Source organism: Biomphalaria glabrata, chromosome 2, assembly GCF_947242115.1.
Source record: "Biomphalaria glabrata chromosome 2, xgBioGlab47.1, whole genome shotgun sequence".
NCBI classification, from domain to species: domain Eukaryota; kingdom Metazoa; phylum Mollusca; class Gastropoda; family Planorbidae; genus Biomphalaria; species Biomphalaria glabrata.
In genome coordinates, this window is record NC_074712.1 from 37,755,499 (window position 1) to 37,779,476 (window position 23,978).

Genomic DNA, 23,978 nt, shown 5'->3' on the forward strand with positions numbered 1-23,978 from the left:
AGCAGCGCTTCTGGAGATGCAAAGGAGTTGCGGAGGGTGGTGGTTGATTCGGGCAAAGTTTGTAGGGTGGGGGGGGGGGGGAGGCAAAAGAAATTTAGCAGTCCATAATTAAATGATTTTGAAATGTAAAAACTGGAGTGTTCTAGATCATACCTGTATTTAAAACTGGAACATTTCATATGACACTTGTATTTTGTTTTTATGATTCTCTATTCAGGGTTAGCGCTTGATTTCCGAACCGGGGGTCCCGGGTTCGAACCCTGGTGATTTTTAATTTCGGGATCTTTGGGCGCCTCTGAGTCTACCCAGCTCTAATGGATACCTGACATTAGTTGGGGAAAATTAAAGTTGGTTGGTCGTTGTGCTGGCCACATGACACCCTCGTTAACCTTAGGCCACAGAAACAGATGACCTTTACATCCTCTGCCCTATAGACCACAAGGTCTAAAAGGGGAACTTTTATAAAAAAAAAACTATTCAACTAGCACATTCATGGGCAAAACATCACTGGTGGTTGGGTGGGCAAAACATCACTGGTGGTTGGGTGTGCAAAACGTCACTGGTGGTTGGGTGTGCAAAACATCACTGGTGGTTGGGTGTGCAAAACTTCACGGGCGATTGGGTGTGCAAAACATCACGGGTGGTTGGGTGTGTAAAACATCACGGGTGGTTGGGTGGGCAAAACATCACAGGTGGTTGGGTGTGCAAAACATCACGGGTGGTTGGGTGTGCAAAACATCACTGGTGGTTGGGTGTGCAAAACATCACTGGTGGTTGGGTGTGCAAAACATCACGGGTGGTTGGGTGTGCAAAACATCACTGGTGGTTGGGTGTGCAAAACATCACGGGTGGTTGGGTGTGCAAAACATCACGGGTGGTTGGGTGTGCAAAACATCACGGGTGGTTGGGTGCGCAAAACATCACTGGTGGTTGGGTGTGCAAAACATCACGGGTGGCTGTGTGGGCAAAACATCACGGGTGGTTGGGTGGACAAAACATCACGGGTGGTTGGGTGTGCAAAACATCACTGGTGGTTGGGTGTGCAAAACATCACTAGTGGTTGGGTGTGCAAAACATCACTGGTGGTTGGGTGGGCAAAACATCACTGGTGGTTGGGTGTGCAAAACGTCACTGGTGGTTGGGTGTGCAAAACATCACTGGTGGTTGGGTGTGCAAAACATCACGGGCGATTGGGTGTGCAAAACATCACGGGTGGTTGGGTGTGTAAAACATCACGGGTGGTTGGGTGGGCAAAACATCACGGGTGGTTGGGTGTGCAAAACATCACTGGTGGTTGGGTTTGCAAAACATCACGGGCGATTGGGTGTGCAAAACATCACGGGTGGTTGGGTGGGCAAAACATCACAAGTGGTTGGGTGTGCAAAACATCACTGGTGGTTGGGTTTGCAAAACATCACGGGCGATTGGGTGTGCAAAACATCACGGGCGGTTGGGTGTGCAAAAAATCACTGGTGGTTGGGTGTGCAAATAATCACTGGTGGTTGGGTGTGCAAAACATAATTGGTGGTTGGGTTTGCAAAACATCACGGGTGGTTGGGTGTGCAAAACATCACGGGCGGTTGGGTGTGCAAAAAATCACTGGTGGTTGGGTTTGCAAAAACATCACGGGTGGTTGGGTGTGCAAAACATCACGGGCGGTTGGGTGTGCAAAAAATCACTGGTGGTTGGGTGTGCAAAACATCACCGGTGGTTGGGTGTGCAAAACCTGACATTTTCTGGGTAGACACGGTTCTTCAAAACGATTTCCTTAGATATTTGACAGTTTGTGAAAAGAATAACTAGCTATTAGTCCACAACGGGAAACTCTGGTTTGACTGTTTAAAATGTCGAGAGTAAAAAAAAAAAAATATATTTTGATAAAGGACTATAGAATTTTGATCTTAAATAAATTTCGGTATTTCAGCATTTAAGAGTTTAATAAATTAGTAAACGTCCAGAGGTCTATCATTATATAAAGTCTAGTAGATTTATACATTCACTTAACCAGGATTAGGTTTTTTTTTTTTTTCGTGGTTGGGTGGGTAATGGAGCAAGTTAAAAAATTACTTCTTTAAAAGAAATTAAACTCTTTAGTTATTAAGATCAAAATAATCGTTCGATACTCTATAAGTTCTATAAAAAGGGGAATAATCTTTTTTCTTTTCTTGTTACGATTCCTCCTTTCAGGTTGCAAACTCTTCATCGGGTCAGAAACCTGCGTACCGTGGTCTCAATCTGGCTCTCTAGGCCTAGCAGAAGATCTTTATATCCTCATAGTAGATCTTATCTTCTTATCTTATATAATACAGACGTTACTTCAAAAAAGAAGATGATTACGTCCTACGCGTCATGCATTTAGTCATGCATATTAACCAATGACTTAAATTCTGCCAAGTCACTGGTTTTCCTGGCTAGCTCAGGCAACCCATTCCATGCTCTAATAGCACTAGGGAAGAAGGAGTATTTGTACAAATTTGTCCTAGCATATGGGACGAGGAATGTGCCTTTATCTTTGTGTCTTTCAGAGTATTTTATTAAATTTTGTTTTTGTATTTGAAGATTATGGTTCAGTGTTTTATGTATGATTTATACATTCACTTAACCAGGATGTTTTTATCGTGGGGAGTGGGAATTGGGGTGGGGTTAAAATGTTCCATTTCAAAACAAATGTATCATTCATTAGTTATTAACAGTTTAAAAAATCACTCTTACGAAATTGTCCTCAGCTTCAAAAAGGAGTTCTCTCTCTCTCTCTTTTTTTTTTTTTCAAAAGAACACATTTTTATTTGTTTTTTGACCCGATGAAAAATTTCCAAGCTGTAAATAGGAATTGTACAACAATTCAAACAGAAGATGATAAAAAAGGAAAAAAAATAAGGCATACAAATCTTAAAATAGACTTCTGAAACTGCATTTAGGCCTAAGTTTGTTACATTAAAAAAAAAGGCATTTGAAAAGAGTTTTTTTTTTTCTCCAATGCCAACTATTTCTCCACTCTGCCAAGAAGTGAGTTCCATAATACAGTTTGAAGCCACGTTCACACGGACTGGGCTAAGAAGGTGAAACAATAGAAGAGCTGGAGGTATTCAACGTCTCATTAGCTCCATGTTTCATGTCTTGAAATCACTTGGAGCAAGGATAGTTTGCACCTTCTTCAATCGTTCCTGGGGAGAATGAACAAGAAAATAAAAAAACATTTGCAGTCCAAGTGTTTTGAATCGCGTTCATTTGGATTCAATGAAAGTTGCCTTCCCACCGTGGCGAAATGGAAAGAAGGGAGTATTGAATTCGCGGCTGTTACGGCACGCACAAACATTAGTCGCCGCCCTCGTTGATGATCTCCCCTAAACACCTGTTGTCACACCTGGCCGTTCTTGAAACAGTCCGATTTGTTAGCCCCTCCCCCCCCCCCATCTAATGAATTGTTGTTATTGCACACCCTCCCCACAGAGGGGGGCAACCATTGCGCCCCAGTGAAAAAGAACATTTGTGTTTCCTCGCCAATGCTGCTGTTTGAGGACGGAGTGTTTTGTATGAAGGTACCGTCAGCTGATGAATGGACAGGGCCGGTTTTAGCGACATTAGAGCCTGGTACAGTGGAAACATCTGGGGTATTACAATACGTTGATAGGATCTATGGACTACTGCAAAAGTAACTCCGAGAAGCTAGAGAGAGAGAGAGAGAGAATATATCTTAGAAAAAGTATTAAATAAAACAGGTTGTATGAAGAAATAGGGTTAGGAGGGATGTCTGGAAAAAAAGACACACACACACACACACACACACACACACACATATATATATATATATATATGGGTTTAGGGTGGATGAGGTCAAAGGGAGAGAGGATATCAAGCTAGCATTTGGTTTGTGTTTGGTTTGGGTCCTCGATGAATGTTCCAAAATCATAGCAGCTAGTTCCAGCCAAAAATTGTAATGCTGGCCGTTGCACTGAATAATAATAATCATAATAATCTGATGGTATTCCAGCTAGATTACTCAAAGAACTAAGCAATGAGCTAGCCCCAGTGTTCAAAATACTCTTTCAGGCATCGCTTAACCAGGGCAGAGTACCAAAGGACTGGAAAGAAGCTAATGCCACCCCCCTATTTAAAAAAGGAGAAAAATCTGACCCAATAAACTACAGACCAGTATCACTTACCAGCATCACATGTAAATTCCTAGAGCACATAATATGTAGCAACATCATAAACCACTTATCTTATCTTATATAATACAGACGTTACTTCAAAAAAGAAGATGATTACGTCCTACGCGTCATGCATTTAGTCATGCATATTAACCAATGACTTAAATTCTGCCAAGTCACTGGTTTTCCTGGCTATCTCAGGCAACCCATTCCATGCTCTAATAGCACTAGGGAAGAAGGAGTATTTGTACAAATTTGTCCTAGCATTTGGGACGAGGAATGTGCCTTTATCTTTGTGTCTTTCAGAGTATTTTATTAGCGGCCCCCGAAAGGGGAAAAGACGCTATTAGTTTTGTGCGAAATGTCTGTCCGTCTGTCCGTCTGTCCGTCCGTCCCGTTTAGATCTCGTAAACTAGAAAAGATATTGAAAATCCAACATCACAATATTTTAGACCATTCAAAGTTCTGATGCAACGGCTACTTTTTTTTTTCTGAAAGCGAAAAATCTAATTTTTAAAATCAGTTATGCAAGCCATGGGCATAGCCAGGGGGGGGGGGGGGGGTTCTTGGGGTTCAAACCCCCCCCCCCCCCCCCCGAAATGAATTCCCCCCCCCCCCCAGACTGATTTTTGCTTTCATTTTGTTTATTTTAGGTGAGATTTTAATACTAAATCATCACTTTCCACAGCACAGCCGAAGCAGTTTTGATTTAAAAACCCTCTACCAGGGGGTTTTGAGTTTAAATCCCCCTACCAGGGGGTTTTGAGATTTAAAAAACCCCTATCAGGGGGTTTTGAAATACAAATCCCTCTACCAGGGGGCTTTGAGTTTAAAACCCCCAACAGGGGGTTTTGAATTTTAAACCCCCTACCAGAGGTTTTTGCAATTAAATCCCCCTCTTCTATAAAACAAAACAAAAAAAAAAGGAAACAACAATCCCCAAATTCCAACAGCACAGTTCAGGAAGATTTTGATTTTAAAACCCCCTCCAAAATTTACGATAAACCTCATCTTCAAAATAAAAAAAGCAAATTACACACTCAAAATTCTATGAGCGTAGCCAAAGGGGTTTTGAGTTTCACCCCCCCCCTCCAGTAGGGGTTTGAAGCTAAAAAGTACCTCTTCAATATAAAAAAAAGCAAATTACACACTATAAAATCTATGAGCGTAGCCAAAGGGGTTTTGAGTGTAAATCCCCCTCCTCCAGATGGCTTTTTCTTTAAAGTTTAAAACCCCTCCAGATGGTTTTGAGTTTAAAATTCCCCTACAGAGCGTTTAGAGTTGAAAACCTCTCTCTTCAATATTATTTTAAAGCAAACTACAGTCACCAAATTCTATGATCGTAGCTAAATGGGGATTTGAATTAAAAACAAAACAAAAAAAAAACTCCAGAGATTTCTTAGTTTAAAACCCCTCAACAGATGATTTGACGAAAAAACTTTCCTTTTCGATATAAAATTTAAAGCGAAATACAGGCATGTAATTCCAAGAGCGTAGTCAAGAAAGGTTACAAATTTCTACCAGTGGCTTGGGCTCCATTAATAAAGTGTGAATAGTCTTCTGCCGAAATTGAAAATCATTAAATGTATCTCAACAAAGATGGACAAGACAGATTTTAGGAGTCAGTCATAGAGATCGGGTCTAAATCAAAGAAATCATATGCCGAACTGGAAGTCGAATCCTTAGTAAGGTTGTGACAGAGCGTCGCATGAGGTTTTGCGGGACATGTTCTCACACAAAATAAATTACGCAAAATAAGAGTTGCGGAAACAGCTTGCCGGAAAATGCGCCAAACGGAGCGTGAGGGTCTAAGTCAGTAAGAATAGCACATTAGGTTTTTAAAATAAAACTTTTTAATAGCAAGATAATGCACTGTAGATACCTCAGAATATGCATTTAGTTGGCTTTCAATACCAGAAATAGTGCCCGGCGGCGGGGCTTCTCCCCGCGCTGGGGCAGCGCGGCGAACTCCCTCAGACCCTCTTGCTTGCAAGGGCGGGGAGTCTACAATGAACAATAAACGTCTTCCGAAAAAAGATTAATTATGTACACACACACAATCATATATATATATATATATATATATATATATATATATATATTATATATATATATAAATTTTTTTCCGCCTGGGGGGAGGGTGTCGGGGGGGAATCCTCCCCCCAAAACCCTCCCCGAAAAAAAATCCTGGCTACGCCCATGATGCAAGCAGTTTTTTAAAGAGAAAAAGCTAATTAGTATGCATTATAAGTTAGACCTAATTTAAAATGAATAGTAATCTTATAAACTTTATTTTTATGAACATTTTTTTTATTGCGGAATTTTTTTTTTTTTTTTTTTTTTTTTTTTTTTTTTGAGGATTTGAATAAGAGATTGAGCCTTTTCAAAACAATTGGATCAATTAAAAGACATCAGTTAGGCCAAGGGAAGCGCGGTGGCTGAGCGGTAAAGCGCTTGGCTTCCGAACTGGGGGTCCGGGTTCAAATCCTGGTGAAGACTGGGATTTTCAACTTTGGAATCTTTGGGCGCCTCTGAGTCCACTCAGCTCTAATGGGTACGTGACATTAGTTGGGGAAAAGTATAGGCGGTTGGTCGTTGTGCTGGCTACATGACACCCTCGCTAATCGTAGGCCACTGAGGGACCGTTGGGGCACTACACAAGATCTGTTAACCTTCTTTCTCCATTCTTATCTCTCATTTGTCTTTGAATAATTTCATTTGCATGTTCTTTCTGAAAATATTGAGGCCTGCCTGGATGGACCTTTTCGGGGGCCGATTTTGAGCTTGTGTTTCCACACAAACTGTCTTTTGTAACCTTGTTAAATTTTGTTTTTGTATTTGAAGATTATGGTTCAGTGTTTTATGTATAATTGCTACTTTACTTTTGAGTCTTCTGTCCTGAAGGCTTTCTAAATTTAGTGATTTTACTAAAGGTGTTATTCTAGTCAAATGTGAATATTCGTTTGTTATGAATCTCACTGCTCTATTTTGTGTCTGTTCCAGTTTTTTAATGTTTTCTTGAGTTGAGGGGTCCCAAACAGAGGATGCATATTCTATTATTGGCCTAACTTAGACAAACATAATGTCCTCACCCCATACCAACATGGCTTTAGGAAATATAGATCATGTGAAACACAACTAATAGGACTAATTGATGATTTTTCAAAAGGTTTAGATAATAGTGAACAAATAGATGCTATCTTACTAAATTTTTCCAAGGCTTTTGACAAAGTTCACCACCATAGTTTGCTTAAAAAATTAAAATATTTCGGCATTTATGGTCCACTGCATCATTGGATTAAAGATTTTCTGATAGGGAGAGAACAAACTGTAATAATAAATGGCTCTAAATCAACACCGATAACAGTAAACTCAGGTGTACCTCAAGGAACAGTCTTGGGCCCACTACTATTTTTAATTTACATAAATGATTTACCAAATTGCATTACTTCAGGAACAAAAGTCAGATTATTTGCAGACGATTGCATAATATATATAACAATAAAAACAACACAAGACACTGATATTTACAAATAGAATTACATGAATTACAGAAAAGGGAATCAAATTGGAGCATGTCTTTCCACCCAGAAAAATGTCAGTTGTTAAGAGTAACAAAAAAACTAAAACAAATTAATTCCACTTATCTTATTCATGGCAAACCAGTAACACAGACTAAAAACGCAAAATACCTAGGTGTTATAATAAATGAAAAACTGTCATGGAATCCACATATTGATGAAACTACAAAAAAATCAAACAAAGCATTAGGATTTATTAAAAAAAATTTCTATAAATCAAATAAGAACATAAAACTAAAATGTTATTTAACCTTGGTTAGGCCAATAATAGAATATGCATCCTCCATTTGGGACCCCTCAACTCAAGAAAACATTAAAAAACTGGAACAGACACAAAATAGAGCAGTGAGATTCATAACAAACGAATATTCACATTTGACTAGAGTAACACCTTTAGTAAAATCACTAAATTTAGAAAGCCTTCAGGACAGAAGACTCAAAAGTAAAGTAGCAATTATACATAAAACACTGAACCATAATCTTCAAATACAAAAACAAAATTTAATAAAATACTCTGAAAGACACAAAGATAAAGGCACATAGATCGTCCCATATGCTAGGTCAAATTTGTACAAATACTCCTTCTTCCCTAGTGCTATCAGAGCATGGAATGGGTTGCCTGAGATAGCCAGGAAAACCAGTGACTTGGCAGAATTTAAGTCATTGGTTAATATGCATGACTAAATGCATGACGCGTAGGACGTAATCATCTTTTTTTTTTTGAAGTAACGTCTGTATTATATAAGATATAAGATATAATAATAATAATAAAGATTCGGGCCAAACTATCCAGGCATGCGTTATGGTTGTGCGCTTTTAGAGGTCAAGGGCTTAAGAAGAGTAATTTTTGTTTGTTTGTGTCTGTGTAGGGTCTGCCGTTCCATAAGATACAAGAGCCAAAAATGTGTGTTTTGAGGGAAAGACGTTTCATTTAAAAATTGTGGTGTTTGTATTTGTGTGTGTGTGTGTTGGTTATAATGTAGGCAGTAGGGCAGCAAGGCTACAACTGAAGGGCCTAGGAAGAGTGTGTGCATGTATGTATTAGGTATCCACAGTAAGTTTATTAGTTAGAAGAAGGAAACCTCAGTGTGTGAGTAATACCATTGAGTTTCATTTTTAAAATACCAAAGTTTAAATTAACTCACTCTGTATGGTAAACAGTTTTGTACACGTTATTTCTCCCATTTCTTAATCTCGGATCAAGTTCAAACTTTGTACATTATTTACTGTCAAAGACAATAGATGAATCAATAAAAAAATAATTAGTTACTCAATGGGTAGTAATTTAATTGATTGTGTTTATACAGAGAAAACGAGATACGCCTTGCAGTATTGAGAGATGTGGCGTAATTGTGCGTCTATTTTCCTTCTATAAGCTTTATTTGTTTTTTTTAAATTATTTTTATATTGTGTGGTTGATCGTTGAAATTTCTTGCTAACTTTCTTCAAAGTATTTTTTGTTGACACGTACAATGTTTGCTTCATGGGTTGTTTCGAATCAAGTCTTTCAGAAAAAAAAGTTCTGCTCTGCTAGAGGCTAAACTGTACGTAATGTAAAGAATTTTACATCGCTAAGTTGTGACTCGTACGGTCTGACGCCCTTTTAAAAATAAACCCTACTTACGTTTAGGCAACATAGGGTGAAGAGAAGCAGGACTTAAACTTGGGACCATGACATCGATAGCCCCGTTACAAACGGTAAACAGCTATTGTTTATAAAAAATATACCTCTATGTCCATGATTAGATTATTTTTATGCTTTATGTAACCAAAGTTGCACAATAGTGAAAACTGACTATAGGTTTATGTAAAATATTAGCTTGAACAATATGTGTGCAACTGTGCCAAATATATGAAAATAAAAAAAAAATGTGTTGAGGACCTTAATCTCTTTCGAATGTTGACTGCCGGTTTCATAAAGGATTCCGATATTCCATGTCCCTATCATGGTTGGGGTCTTGGTCGTCAGAAGGTCTGTCGTGTGAGCTAGCTTCCCGTAGGCTTTCACTTGTACATTTCACAGACTCCGGAACCTTTCTGGCCAAGTTCTAGTTGGTTTGATTCAATCACGGTTTCTGTAGCAATAGTTTATTGATGTGAGGTAGCTAGCCTTAAGATCAGCCATCATCCTTTATCCTTTATTTGGATCGGCAAGAAAGATGTACTCAGACAGAGTTATCTTTTTGGAATACTTATGAATTTCTAAATATAAGCTTTGAATATTTTTGATGAAAGAAATTTCTGTTACAAATTTTCAAAAATATTTTAAACAAGGTTTAAAAAAATGGGTGGTCTCTAATAATGTGTTTGTATTTTCTTAAAGATTTCTGTACACGACAGTATGTGACCTTGAGCACAATACACCTGGAAATGTTTCAGAAAAACATTTTGGTCCAACTATTTGTCTAGAAAATGTTTCTCCCTTTCAATGTCTCTATCTGCTAAATGCTGTTTTTCAAAAGTCAAAACTGCACTCGTTCATTCGCTCAGATTTTCTTCCCAGTCACCAGTGTATACAGAAGTTGCATTTGTTGGTCGCCTACAACCTTCATTTCATCCGAACTCAATTAAATCCTGTTTATGTAGGAGACACAAAAAAAATGGAACTAATGTTTTCATCTGATTTTACTAGAAGATAAAGTCAAATGAGTGAGCTGATAAATTAAGCACTTACTGGAAGAAAGCTTTGAATTTAAAACAGGGCGGAGTGTTCAAATTAGACTTTACATTACCTTTCAATATCAAACCAGAAAACGGAGTAGGTTAACGTAACATATTGTGATTCTACATGAAGGTTGGCTGGTAGACTCTATGTCATCTAAATAGGTTTAAAAAAAAACAAAAACAAACAAACTACGGCTAACGCGTAAACGTATTTTTTTTTTTTGGGGGGGGTACTTTATGACATGATTATGAAACTATTTGATTTTACTAAAAGATTGAAACATAAGACTTAAAAAGCGAGCTTACTTTATTACTTTCCACTTGAAAGGTTCTTATCAAAAAATGAGATATTCACATGCAATAATGAATATGTAAATCCCTTAATACCAAAACATTCACCGTTACAACGTTTAGGATTGTGTCCAAAATAAGTTCTTACAGAACATCTTGAGCAACAGCCATTAACATGAACGTTTTCTGGTCTAGTAGAGTCTCTACATCTTTTCAACGGAGGAAACAACTTGACAATGTTTCGGTTCTCCAACTTTTTATAAATCTTCTCTTCGTATCAGTTAAATCAATAAGTCGAATATATATATATATATATATATATATATATATATATATATATATATATATATATATAAGAGAGAGAGAGACAGAGTTAGAGAGAGACAGAGAGAGAGAGAGAGAGAGAGAGAGAAGAGACAGAGAGAGAATAATGCTATATGATTACTTAAAAGGATGTTGACCAATGTGGTTCATACCAGTATTTGACATAATCAGTTATACACACTCGTGAAGACACAGACTATAATACCAGTATTTGACATAATCAGTTATACACACTCGTGAAGACACAGACTATAATACCAGTATTTGACATAATCAGTTATACACACTCGTGAAGACACAGACTATAATACCAGTATTTGACATAATCAGTTATACACACTCGTGAAGACACAGACTATAATACCAGTATTTGACATAATCAGTTATACACACTCGTGAAGACACAGACTATAATATAATCGTGAAAAGATCCACCCTTGTAGGTGTATTGGAAGTAGTCTGATGATCTCCGTAGGATTGTAGCCTGTGAAACAGTCTCGGCCAATCAATCATCAATCCTTTCTGCTAAAGACACGTAGATCTACATGATTACATCAACGGAAAAGTATGAACTTCGGCTTCTGTAGAATGTTTAGTCATTGGTCCATTTGAACACTGACTGTTTCACAATATCCCCAAGCACTTCATGAACCTGACATGTGATACTCCTGTATACCTTTATCGCTTTGACCTACCCCCCCCCCTCTTCTTTTTTCACCTGGAAAGTTTGGTGAGAGAAAGAGAGAGAGAGAGAGAGAGAGAGAGAGAGCAAGGGAGAATTAACTTTATGTTCCTTTTCTTTTCTGTTTCTGTTTTCACAACTGTTAGCTTTTCTTTCTTGTCTCCTTGTCTTCAGTGGGAGAAAGTCAATATTTGACTGACAAGCAAGTCGACATTTTAGTTTGATATGGCCAGCGGTGGTCTGCCCCTCCAGCTTAATGGATGGCATAATGGGGGTGCTGTATCACTTTCAGTGGCGGTGAAAATATGTAAAGCTTTTTTTTTTTTTGGGGGGGGGGGATCCAAATGCATAGCTGATGTAAACATTGTTCACAGAGGTGGCTAGGGTACCAGGGAAGTGATGGACTCACACTGGAGAGTCTCTTGAGTCGTTTGTTTGTTTGTTTTGTGAGAGCGTGTCGTAGTTTTCACCCTCACCGGGTTTAATAATAATGTGTAAATGTAAATAGTAATTGAAGTTTGAACAGTTGGATTTTAAAACAGATAATTTAATAAAATTCACAAAGAATACTAATCTCCCTTCATTAAGGTATGACTTTGTCCTAAACTATAGCCTATTTAATGAGTCCACTTTCTCCCAAAACTTATTGGATAAATTATTGGATAAATAAAAAAAAAAGTAGATTGTCTTACAAGTTTGTTTTTTTTCTACCTCTTTTTCAGGTAGTAACCATCCACTGGCTAAACTCCTCACTCCCTGCTCTCTCTCCCCTCTCCCCCAACAGAAGAAATGATGTATTGGGTAAAACTGATTTCATGAAATAACTCAAGCATATACTAAGCCTTTGGAACTGCGACCTGTGATCCCCACATGTAGAGGGCGGTCCTATTTTTATGGAGAAATCATAGTTTATGAGCAAAATTAATATTATATATATCAGCTACCTATTGATATTTGAACTTTTGAAACCATTTCTATATTATGTTGCACCGCACTCTAATCTCAAATTTTATCATAAGTAAATATAAAATGAAAAAGGTTGTACCAGGTGGGAGGGGCCCATCGGACAAACCATTTTTAATTAAGAAATTTCAAAAATTTAAAAATTTGTCACTAATATAATTTATATATGCTATAAACTAAATTCTTATATCTAGTCGCCCAACCTCCTATGCAACCATTAGCAGAAATTATAAAAAGGAGCGAGGACTCTTACTCGATTTATCGTTTTCACTTTACCGCCCCCTCCCCTTTCCAGACGAAAACATGACGTTTTAAAACAGAATAGTCAAATATGGCGACAGAGTTTCTGTAATGGCACATGAATTTATCATAATTATTATTTTAAGAAATATTTTTTTTTTTGGAAAATGTAGAACTCATTAGAAATTTTTCAGTATAATAGTAACAATTAAAATTAGCTCTGAACCCAAATATTTTTTTCCTAGTCGCCTTTTTCCAACCTTTACTCAATCTGATATTTTTCTACAGTATAATTAAATTTGCGAGTGTAACTCACAATTTATAATTGAATCCTAACAATGCAAAAAATTTAGAGTAGATCCTAATTGGTCCACTCATTGGTCCACTCATTGGTCCACTCATTGGTCCACTCATTGGTCCACTCATTGGTCCACTCATTGGTCCACTCAATTTCTCCTCCCACTTCCGAAATGTTTTTGTTTTGAGCTTTGAAATTCGACACTGTAACAAAACGAAGTTACAAATAGGCCTATTGAACACATTGTGGGCACGACATGGTCTAAATTGTGCCGATGTGCCTAAACTCAAAACTCAAACTGTATCACTTACAAATGAGCTTTTTTATTTTTCAATATTACTTTTCGAATATTTTTTTTTTTCGGCGGCGATCCTTAAAACCTTATTCTAAATCTGTGTATCTTATCTTTTCAAGGAACAAATTGGCTGTATTCGCAATGTAGTATGGGCCTATTAATTCATAATAGAAAATGTTTCAAGTAAAACATTATTCCAAAAGTTCTTGAAAATGAGATAATTTTGAGCATTTAACCATCGATCTGTTGCTGTCTTATGCTGACCAAAACAAACCTACTACAAGAGGTCTCACTTAACATGAAGATCATATTACGATAAATACGCCTAATAAAGATATACCCACTTGTGCCTCGATTGTCAGTCACACTTCAGGATCGGCCCTTGCACCCAAGTTCTCGAGTTCGAATCCAGACTCCAGAAACTTTTTTTTTACCTCGCTTATATCAAAGCGCGATTGGGGACATTAGTCAGCATGCAAGACAGCAGACGTATAAACGTCCAGGAGAGTCCATCAGTCTGCCTAGCTCAACACCAAATGATCAATTACAAAATACAAACACTGACTTGAACAATTCTAATACTGCTCTGGAATCACATTCAAAACGAGAAGGTTCACTAACAAATAAACGAATAAATGCTGGTGTTTTTTTTCCTTTTTTTGCATAACAACACTATATGGTATTGTATATTAAGGTGGCCTGGTCGTGTGGTATGTGTGCTGGATTGTCTTCGGACTTCTCAATGGTCCCGGGTTCATACTCTACCTTCTGCCTCCCCCCCCCCCCCATTGTCCTACGGGACGTTTGGACTAGGATGTAAATAACAAACAAACATTAGGGTTACATTATAAGTCATTTAAAATTAATGACATGATTGATTCCAAATAACTGATGCAATTTCACTCGATTTTATCAAGGTTTTTTTAAAAAGTATTATAAAAATTTAACTTGTTTATATAACTTGTTTTTATAATATGATACATAGTCATTAATATATATGAAGGTATCCTTTAATAGACTAGATAATTCATGTGTATTTACACAAGTACTTTGTTCTAATGCTTTGTATTTACACAAGTACTTTGTTCTAATGCTTTGTATTTACACAAGTACTTTGTTCTAATGCTTCGTATTTACACAAGTACTTTGTTCTAATGCTTTGTAATTACACATGTACTTTGTTCTAATGCTTTGTATTTACACAAGTACTTTGTCCTAATGCTTTGTATTAAAACAATAAAAAAGAAACCCAGAGCTTCATTGCTGGCTAAAATGTTTCATTCAGAGTCATTTAGCTCTCGTGTTTCTGTTTGTAATGTTATCACAGCGGCTTGAGCCTACATTATGCTTGTTAAGTGTGCTCTATAAATTAAATTATTATTATTATTAATAATTATTAGTATTAAATATTGCAACTAGTTAAATGAATGAGCAGCCGCTGAAAGGTACTAATTAAAAGAATGTATTTCCATATCTTGGTTTAATCTAAAGTTATAGATCTAGCTGTACGACAGAAGGACATACATTTTGTCCAACAAGATTGTCGTTATCCCTCTCCTGACTCGACATGTTGCAGTCCTTCAATTTCTCTGTTCCAAGACAAATTTCGTTTCTCGAAAAGTATCGGTACATCTTTTAGGGTTTACGCTGTTTAGAAATATTGTTTCGTTTTGTCGCTATGAAAAGTTGAGTACAAGAATGTGGAGATAAAACATCAATAAAACTAGAAGAAGTCACTGCACAGTTTGTACACTGATGTCACGATGTGGGGCGTACAACAATGTTTTATGATTGGCGTATTACAAGACTCCTGTGTCGTCAAGAATGAGAGATTAGGCATAGATATAGGCTACATATAGATATAGGCTACATATAGATATAGGCTACATATAGATATAGGCTACATATAGATATAGGCTACATATAGATAGCCCTATAGATATAGGCTACATATAGATATAGGCTACATATAGATATAGACTACATATAGATATAGGCTACATATAGATATAGGCTACATATAGATATAGGCTACATATAGATATAGGCTACATATAGATATAGACTACATATAGATATAGGCTACATATAGATATAGACTACATATAGATAGCCGTATAGATATAGGCTACATATAGATAGCCGTATAGATATAGGCTACATATAGATATAGACTACATATAGATATAGGCTACATATAGATATAGACTACATATAGATATAGGCTACATATAGATATAGGCTACATATAGATAGCCGTATAGATATAGACTACATATAGATATAGGCTACATATAGATATAGGCTACATATAGATATAGGCTACATATAGATAGCCGTATAGATATAGACTACATATAGATAGCCGTATAGATATAGACTACATATAGATAGCCGTATAGATATAGACTACATATAGATAGCCGTATAGATATAGACTACATATAGATAGCCGTATAGATATAGACTACATATAGATATAGGCTACATATAGATAGCCGTATAGATATAGGCTACATATAGATAGCCGTATAGATATAGACTACATATAGATAGCCGTATAGATATAGACTACATATAGATAGCCGTATAGATATAGACTACATATAGATAGCCGTATAGATATAGACTACATATAGATAGCCGTATAGATATAGACTACATATAGATATAGGCTACATATAGATAGCCGTATAGATATAGACTACATATAGATATAGGCTACATATAGATAGCCGTATAGATATAGGCTACATATAGATATAGACTACATATAGATAGCCATATAGATATAGACTACATATAGATAGCCGTATAGATATAGGCTACATATAGATAGCCGTATAGATATAGGCTACATATAGATAGCCGTATAGATATAGGCTACATATAGATAGCCGTATAGATATAGGCTACATATAGATAGCCGTATAGATATAGACTACATATAGATAGCCGTATAGATATAGACTACATATAGATATAGGCTACATATAGATAGGCGTATAGATATAGACTACATATAGATATAGGCTACATATAGATATAGGCTACATATAGATAGCCGTATAGATATAGACTACATATAGATAGCCGTATAGATATAGACTACATATAGATAGCCATATAGATATAGACTACATATAGATAGCCGTATAGATATAGACTACATATAGATAGCCGTATAGATATAGACTACATATAGATAGCCGTATAGATATAGACTACATATAGATATAGGCTACATATAGATAGCCGTATAGATATAGGCTACATATAGATATAGGCTACATATAGATAGCCGTATAGATATAGACTACATATAGATATAGGCTACATATAGATAGCCGTATAGATATAGACTACATATAGATATAGGCTACATATAGATAACCGTATAGATATAGGCTACATATAGATAGCCATATAGATATAGACTACATATAGATAGCCGTATAGATATAGACTACATATAGATAGCCGTATAGATATAGACTACATATAGATAGCCGTATAGATATAGACTACATATAGATAGCCATATAGATATAGACTACATATACATAGCCGTATAGATATAGACTACATATAGATAGCCGTATAGATATAGACTACATATAGATAGCCGTATAGATATAGACTACATATAGATAGCCGTATAGATATAGACTACATATAGATAGCCATATAGATATAGACTACATATAGATAGCCGTATAGATATAGACTACATATAGATAGCCGTATAGATATAGACTACATATAGATATAGGCTACATATAGATATCGATATAGATATAGACTATATCTATGGTTTAGGATTCTTTATTTTTATTTAGATCAAACGATTTTCATCTTTTTGTGTGTTGAGTTTCACTGAGTAAAATGTCTGTAGCCTATAGCAAGCCCTGGTCTAAATGTCTGTAGCCTATAGCAAGCCCTGGTCTAAATGTCTGTAGCCTATAGCAAGCCCTGGTCTCTATGGCAGGGTTAAAAAAAAAACGTCTTCCAATTTTTGGTGGACAATTCAGTTTGGTAAACATAGGCACATCCCTGCATAATGTCCTATTGGGTCAACTTTGACCCACTCAGTTTATCAACAACCAATCAAATTTTGAATGTGTAGGCTAAAAATAAATTACAACCAATTCGCTAAACTACTTATTTAGTGAGGCCAGACTTTCTGATCTCAGGTGCTGCAGTGGAAACGCCATGAGTGGACGACGGATAGGTTAACAAGTAAAACAAAACATTTGTAAGTGACTAGAGCAAGTGACCTCAGTAGATGAACGAAGTAGGTTACTACAGCAAGTGACCTCAGTAGATGAACGAAGTAGGTTACTATAGTTGGTGACACCTGTCTCTTAAGGGAAATTGTGTTTTAGATAAAACTAAGGCTTACTTCCCGTTCCAGGGCTTGTATCTGAAGTTCAAGTCCTCTGATAAAGGCGGTGGTACAGGATAGTCATATAGAAGCATCTCCTGGGTGAGGGATCCTTTGACCTGTTGATCCTGAAGCAAAAGACTGAAGGACAACACCTCAAAATGATATGATCCAAACTCAGAATGATTCTCTCTTCCATTTGGTGAGGGCTTTTCTCGGTGTTGCAGATTTTACAGGGTCCTCGCAATGGCTTCTTTCTCAAATGGAGACATAAGTCTGCTCTGCAAGGTTCTCTATCTGCTCTGAAAGATTCTCTATCTGCAGCGGCACAGATTAGGCCAGATCCGACCATATTTGACAACAGAGTCAACAAAAAAAAAAAGCTAGCTGTGACTTTTTACTTTCCCGCCTTGACTACTGCAATGCCGTGCTAGAAGGTCTACCTGATGACAAAATCGCTAATCTGTAGCGAATTCAGAACATTGCTGAAAGAACAGTTGTACGAAAAACAAGACGAGATTCTGTTACAGCTTTCCTGCGTACACTCCATTGACTTCCTGTGAATGCGAAAATTAATGATAAGGTGGACATACTTTGTCATCCTTGCAACTATAACAAAGAAATGCCCTTGTGTCATAGTGAACTGATCACTCCATATGTCCCTAAGAGAGCCCTGCACTCTATGGACTCAACGCTTCTGGTCGTGCCAAGTTTCTCCCTCAAAAGTTTCGGCCTGCGGCCTTTTTCAGTGCAAGGACCAAAGGTTTAGAACTCATTCCCCACAACCTGCTTTATTATATTCAAGAATAACATTACGACCTATCTGTTCATAACCTTTTTTAAAAAATAAGTTTGTCATTTTAGTTCTCGTGTTTATATTTGCTATGTTATCAGAGCTCTTTGAGCCTACATTATGTTTGTTAACATCACTTTAGACATGAAATAATATGTTTTTCTCTGAATGTGATTCTTATTGTATCTTTTCTTTCCCAATATGTCATGCCTTTTAAAGTTTACTACACTGTGATTAGCAGATGATTATTATAAGAATATTTTTTTTCGACAAAGATTTTGGTTTTAAAATTGAAAACTGTAAAAGGAATAAAAACTTATAAAAGGACATCCAATGACAGGACTTTGGCTCTATTTCTAAATGTATAGCCAACCGACAGAGAAACAAAATCCTTTTCCTAGATCAAGATGTAATATTGAATAATCAGAAGCTCCATTTAGGTTTGTGCACCTAGGTCTGATCAAAACGTAACAGACCATTGACTGCTCATCACCTACATTTATCATCAACAAAAGGACTCTTGTTTTCATCAATCTGGCAGCCATGTGTGCATGAATTCACTGGGGAGGTGGAGGTATGGTGCATGTAAGCGTTTGCAAGACGCTGTCAAAAAAAAATGATGCACAGGTGTATTATGGGAGGTTAAAGAATGTGGGATTCAAAAAAACTCTAAACATGACATTTGATAACAATAAATATATCCATGTCAACTTGACCGATACGCGATGCACGTGCAGACAGAGGTCATTAGGTTCAAACTGTTCTCTTCCCACTTTTCTTCTTCTCTCCCTCTCTCTCTCTTTCACTCACTTTTCTCTCTCTCTCTCTTTCTCTCACTTTTCTCAATCTCTCTCTGTGCATAATTAGTCAATATTAATAACTCTCTCTCTCTCTCTCTGACTAATTTTCACTCTGTTATTTCCCCTGTTTGAGTCTAACGTGTCACTATCAATATCTTGTTTCCCCCCCCCCTCTCACTCTCTCTCTTCTAAACTTTTATTCTGTCTCTCTTTCAAGCTCATAAAACTTGTCTTTTCTTACCCCCCCCCCCTTTTTTTTTCAGGTTTTAATTTGTATTCATTCTATAGTGACATTAGGTGATCTAACCTCTGCCCCCTCCTCTCCCCCACTGCTAGGACAGTTCACATGTCTACTGAATACAACTTGCTATTATTGTACTCATACCACTACCACCTGGCAGACACCTGTGTTTTGGCTAGAAACTTGTTTCCCAGGCCTCCGTGTACACAAAAGCGGTTCCAGACATTTCGCGTCTGCCGTGGTAAACAGACGGGTAACATGAAGCTCGCTGGGCCCGGGGGTGTACCATGGGGACACGGCATGTTGATGTCACAGGTAGGAGCCGCGAACACCTCCGCATACCCCCTTTTTTTTCACAATCCTGTAGCCAACACCTGGAGGAAATGTCGTCAATTGCAGACAGGTGAACGGTGTGGCCGTAAGACGTTTAGTGTACGAGAGAGCAGCGGCGTGACTAGTGGCAGCGCTAGAGGGTTATAACACCTATCCAACATTCTCGTGCAGGGAAGATTAACATAATTTGCTATTTTTATTGTTGCGCCATATCGTGTAAGTCTCATCGCACTGAGGCACCGTGTTGAGAACACTCTTCTCTGATAACACGGACAAGGAAAGCAGCAGTTCGTTTTCAGAGCTGCCCTGTCTCCCTACAGAGCTAGCTCGCCATGCGTACCAGTTTATTTTTCACTCAAATGACCATTTTCTTGGTGTAGGGCGCCATATCATAATATCCTCCCAAGACTCCTTTCTGGGACGATCGTGTCTATAGTAAACAAAATGAAATGATCAATGTTATTCATTTGATTTCTTTTACCAAAAGTTTGCTCGTTGCTGTCCGCAGATATCGTACAACTTGTTATGTTTCACTTATCAAACTCTAAATAACATCTAGATACATATGTGAAATTAAAAAATAAAAAAAAATTGCCTTTCATTGAATAAAACGTTGCTGTTGTACCAGAGCTTTGTTAGCCGAGAAATCTCATGACATCTGCTTTTCAATATTGTAACCATAGACATATATAGTGTAACGTTTATATGAACTCGTGTATTTCTCGATGTTACCTTGGGTTCTGGACGTGTGCAGTTTTGTGTGCTTTAACAATGTGCAGCTTGTGTCGCATTAAGATCACAGAAAAGATTAAAATACACTGGTTAACACGTGAGTTAGCAGACAATATTTATTACTTCCGATTGGAGTTGATTATTTCAGCCATAAGTTACTAGTAACAAAGTTGCACATAATTACAACATGCATTTATCATGAATAATATCCAAGATAAAGGCATCCAACAATACACCCATTACAGTGCAAGGTGAGGCGCTGGAAGAGGTGGAAAGCTTCACCTATCTCGGCAGTATCATAGACCACCATGGAGGAACAGATGCAGATGTCAGAACCCGCATTGGTAAAGCTCGAGCAGCCTTCCATCAGCTGAAGAACACCTGGGGATCTAGGGAAATAAGCACCTCCACCAAGATTAGACTCTTAAACGCCATTGTTAAACCAATACTGCTTTATGGAGCAGAGACCTGGAGAACCACCATCACCAGCATGAAAAAAATCCAGGTATTCATCAATACCTGCCTGAGAAAGATATTTATGATCCGCTGGCCAGACAAAATCTCGAATGAGGAACTGTGGCAAAGAACAAAGCAGCAGCCCATTGAAGTAGATATCCTTCAGAGACGCTGGAGATGAATAGGTCACACCCTTCGCAAGCCTGCATCCAATATAACAAGGTAAACCCTAACCTGGAACTCCCAAGGAAAGAGGAATAGGGGCTGGCCCAGGAATACATGACGCCGCGATCTGGAAACAGATGCCAAGCAGATGGGCAAGGCGCGGGGACAGTTGGAGAGACTCGTCCAGACCCGAGATGCCTGAGGAAGCTGGTTGGTGGCCTATGCCACAGAAGGGACCACAGGCAGAAATGAGATGAGATGAATATCCAATACAGAAAATCATATTAAGTCGGCTGAAAACAATGAATCATAAACTACATCCTGTCTCTACTAGACTTCAGAAACGACTGGCCACCAAAACGTCTCTAGAGTTTAGAGGTTTTACTCGTGCTCTCGGCACATACACATGTCCTAATGAGCTGTGACAAATATCTACCTAGTTTTTAAAATCTAAATACGACAAAGGATGGACGGACATACAATACAGACATACCAGACAAAGCTAACAATGGCTTTTGCTCTTTCGGTCGCGCTAAAAATAGCTTAACGGAATAGCTTCAATAAAAAAATTTTTTTTTTGGGTAAATATGGATTGAGACATTATAAATGATGTAAAAAATCCAAGGAACTGTGTTTATTTACATGACATCATAAACACAAAATAACAGTCGCCTTGATGAGGATATGTTTTTATGTCCAGACTCTATAAGATACATATTGATTAGGATATGTTTTTATGTCCAGACTCTATTAGATACATATTGATGAGGACATGTTTTTATGTCCAGACTCTATAAGATACATATTGATGAGGATATGTTTTTATGTCCAGACTCTATAAGATACATATTGATGTTTTTATGTCCAGACTCTATAAGATACATATTGATGAGGATATGTTTTTATGTCCAGACTCTATAAGATACATATCGATGAGGATATGTTTTTATGTCCAGACTCTATTAGATACATATCGATGAGGATATGTTTTTATGTCCAGACTCTATAAGATACATATTGATGAGGATATGTTTTTATGTCCAGACTCTATAAGATACATATTGATGAGGATATGTTTTTATGTCCAGACTCTATTAGATACATATTGATGAGGATATGTTTTTATGTCCAGACTCTATAAAATACATATTGATGAGGATATGTTTTTATGTCCAGACTCTATAAGATACATATTGATGAGGATATGTTTTTATGTCCAGACTCTATAAGATACATATTGATGAGGATATGTTTTTATGTCCAGACTCTATTAGATACATATTGATGAGGATATGTTTTTATGTCCAGACTCTATTAGATACATATTGATGAGGATATGTTTTTATGTCCAGACTCTATAAGATACATATTGATGAGGATATGTTTTTATGTCCAGACTCTATAAGATACATATTGATGAGGATATGTTTTTATGTCCAGACTCTATAAGATACATATTGATGAGGATATGTTTTTATGTCCAGACTCTATAAGATACATATTGATGAGGATATGTTTTTATGTCCAGACTCTATTAGATACATATTGATGAGGATATGTTTTTATGTCCAGACTCTATAAGATACATATTGATGAGGATATGTTTTTATGTCCAGACTCTATAAGATACATATTGATTAGGATATGTTTTTATGCCCAGACTCTATTAGATACATATTGATGAGGATATGTTTTTATGTCCAGACTCTATAAGATACATATTGATGAGGATATGTTTTTATGTCCAGACTCTATAAGATACATATTGATGAGGATATGTTTTTATGTCCAGACTCTATAAGATACATATTGATGAGGATATGTTTTTATGTCCAGACTCTATAAGATACATATTGATGAGGATATGTTTTTATGTCCAGACTCTATTAGATACATATTGATGAGGATATGTTTTTATGTCCAGACTCTATAAGATACATATCGATGAGGATATGTTTTTATGTCCAGACTCTATTAGATACATATCGATGAGGATATGTTTTTATGTCCAGACTCTATAAGATACATATTGATGAGGATATGTTTTTATGTCCAGACTCTATAAGATACATATTGATGAGGATATGTTTTTATGTCCAGACTCTATAAGATACATATTGATGAGGATATGTTTTTATGTCCAGACTCTATTAGATACATATTGATGAGGATATGTTTTTATGTCCAGACTCTATAAGATACATATTGATGAGGATATGTTTTTATGTCCAGACTCTATTAGATACATATTGATGAGGATATGTTTTTATGTCCAGACTCTATTAGATACATATTGATGAGGATATGTTTTTATGTCCACACTCTATAAGATACATATTGATGAGGATATGTTTTTATGTCCAGACTCTATAAGATACATATTGATGAGGATATGTTTTTATGTCCAGACTCTATAAGATACATATTGATAAGGATATGTTTTTATGTCCAGACTCTATAAGATACATATTGATGAGGATATGTTTTTATGTCCAGACTCTATAAGATACATATTGATGAGCATATGTTTTTGTCTATGTCCAGACTCTATAAGATACATATTGATGACGATATGTTTTTATGTC

The 23,978-nt window shown here is 36.8% G+C and overlaps 1 protein-coding gene across 1 annotated transcript in view; it reads left to right on the top strand.

Moving 5' to 3' along the window:
- The window catches only part of LOC106065717 (bone morphogenetic protein 2-like), a 65,771-nt gene that overhangs the window by 21,838 nt on the left and 19,955 nt on the right, over positions 1-23,978 (top strand). The window lies entirely within an intron of this gene.